Genomic DNA, 2859 nt, shown 5'->3' with positions numbered 1-2859 from the left:
TAATGCCCACCTTCAGTACTGGAAGCCTGACAACAGAATCGGTCAGCAGATCCTGGGGAGCAGGAAGCCTTCCTGCTGCAGCTCTTGGCTGCTGCCTCTCAGATCCCTGCCCCCAACACTGGGCTGTGTCTCACTTTCTTCCAGGAGAAACTAAGGCCCTGGAGAGAAAGGAGCTCAAGCCACTGTTGAGATTAAAGGAGGCAATGCATGCAAAGCTCTTAGCAAGGTGCTTGGTATATAATAAGCACTCAATAAATGATAGCTAATACTATTATTACTATTACTATTACCATCATTATCACAGGAGGAGGTAGATCACATTTTTGCATTCTTTTTAATATTTATTTTTATTTTATTTTATTGTGGAAAGAACATGTAACATGAGATCTACCTTTTAACAAATTTTAAGTGTACAATATATTATTGTTGACTACAGGTGCAATGTTGCACAGCAGACCTCTAGAATTTATTCATTTTGCTTGAATGAAACTTTATGCCCATTGATTAGTAAGTCCCCATTCCCCCTGCCCCCAGCCCCTGGAAAATACCATTTCCCTCTTTGATTCTATGAATTTGACTATTTTAGATACCTCATATAAGTGCCATCACTGCAGTATTTGTCTTTCCGTGACTGGCTCATTTCACTTAGTATAATGTCCTCAAAGTTCATCCATGTTGTCGAATACTGCAGAATTTCCTTTTTTTTTAAAGATGAATAGTCTTCCATTATATGTATATACCACAGTTTATTTATCCATTTATCTGTCAGTGGACATTTAGGTTGTTTCCACAGCTTGCTTATTGGGAATAGTGCTACTATGAACATAGGAGTGCTAAAATCTCTTCAAGCTACTGATTTCAATTCTTTCTTTCTTTTCTTTTTTTTTAAGAATTCAATTAAATATTTATTGAACAAATGCAGAATAAATGAACTAGGGGGTGGTTTTAACCTGAAGATACAATAAACAACTTCAAATATTCAGAGGGCTGTCACACAAACAATGAAAAACTTGTTCAGTATTTCTCTAAAGGGCAGAACTTGACCCAAGGGCTAAATATAAGCAACCAATAGCCTGATACAAAGTGTATCACTTACTAGCTTCTTTCCCAAACAATGCATTCCACCCTTAATCCCTTCTTCTGAAAGGAAACATTACAACTTAATACTTCTCATGAATGTCTTTAATAAGTCGCATTTTCATGGCAAGCCCTCCACTGCCAGCAATGGATGTACTCACACTCTCAGAAAGAAATCTAAAGTTAACAGGCTGGTTTACTAGGGAGATGGTCTTTGTTCCTCAGCTCTATCTCAGCATTTTATATTTGTGATTCTCAGGAGGGGAGAGAAAAAAAGCATATTCTCCAAAGGGGGTGAATCAGAGTCCCCAGCACTTCAGATACTGCCCCTGGGGACAGTCCTCCTCAAACCCCAGATGCATCACTGCAACTATCAACCTGTGGTAGAGATGGGAGTGTGCTATGAGCCGGGGCAGAAGAAAACAGCTGACAACCACTGTTCTACACGAGGCAGGAGAGCTGCATTTTATGAGTCACTAGGAAATATAAACTGACTGCCTAATACGGACGGGCTCCATCCAAACTGTCAAATATTACAAAATGAGAACTGTTTCAACAACGATTCAGCATGTTTAAGGACAAAGTATATATAATATACTTTATATTATATACGTATTTTATCACATACTCAGTAAGGAATGCTGAGGTGCTTAATCCATCCAATAAAATTGAAAATAAAAATTTTACATTTTTCTGTCAGTATTCAGGATGCTGAAGGTGGATCTTGAACTCAGAATGGTAAGTCAGTTTTCGAGGAAGGCCATGTAATCGGTGAGTCTGGCTAACTGCTGTTCATTGGGGATGGGCGGGACGGGGGCAGGCTCTGAAAAGGGAATAAACCTGTTAAAGGAAACATCCAGGGCCCCTGCAACTGGCTTTTTGGGCATGACCATCCTTGTGGTGGAGTCTGCCTGCCATCCTTGTTCTAGGATACCTTTCACAGCCTCTTCCACGGGAAGTCCAACAAAGGCTGCGAAATCGTCGGCGATGATGGACATATATGCCTGAGAGACCAGGGCGAAGGCTCGCCTCCGGGTGGCATCTCTAAGTGCCTCCATGATTGGCTGGACCGTCTCAGACCACGGGTGAGCGCTGATGGTGGTATAGATCCCCGGGGAAATCTCTCTGCCAGATTCTTTGTCCTACCGACCAAATTCCCCCAAGTTCAGAATTTGCAGATTTTATAGCAGGTGGTATTCTTTTCCAAAGATATCTTGCATTATTCATGTCATTATAAAGCAGATATAAAGCTAGAAGCTGACCATACACTGGGGGTGTAGCAATTCCTCCTGGAGCCTCGAGTTCCTGGTTCTCGCACTGATCCAGCAACTTTCTGAAACTAAAGGAACTTTCCGCCATCACCGCCACTGGCATTTTCCCGGCTGGTACCGCCACCAAACCTCCCCGCCGAGCCGGACCTCAGACTCTGATTTCAATTCTTTTGGATAAATATCCAGAGGTGGGATTGCTGGATCATTTGGTAGTTCTATTTTTTAAAAAATATTTATTTATTTATTTGGTTGCACCAGGTCTTAGTTGTGGCAGGCGGGCTCCTTAGTTGTGGCTCGCCAGGTCCTTAGTTGCAGCACGCGGGCCCCTTAGTTGTGGCATGCAAACTCTTAGTTGCGGCATGCATGTGGGATCTAGTTCCCTGACCAGGGATCAAACCCGGACCCCTTGCATTGGGAGCACGGAGTTTTATCCACTGCACCACCAGGGAAGTCCCTGGTATTCTACTTTTAATTTTTTGAGAAAACTCCATACTGTAGTGGCTGTATCATT

At 42.4% G+C, this 2859-nt stretch overlaps 1 pseudogene; it reads right to left on the bottom strand.

The window, feature by feature from the left end:
- Positions 1–1172: 1172 nt before the first annotated feature.
- LOC103019645 (COP9 signalosome complex subunit 8-like) lies at positions 1173–2497 on the bottom strand (annotated as a pseudogene).
- Positions 2498–2859: the final 362 nt, after the last annotated feature.

Source organism: Balaenoptera acutorostrata, chromosome X (genome assembly GCF_949987535.1).
Source record: "Balaenoptera acutorostrata chromosome X, mBalAcu1.1, whole genome shotgun sequence".
NCBI classification, from domain to species: Eukaryota; Metazoa; Chordata; class Mammalia; order Artiodactyla; family Balaenopteridae; genus Balaenoptera; species Balaenoptera acutorostrata.
This window is presented reverse-complemented; position numbering and strand designations above follow the sequence as displayed.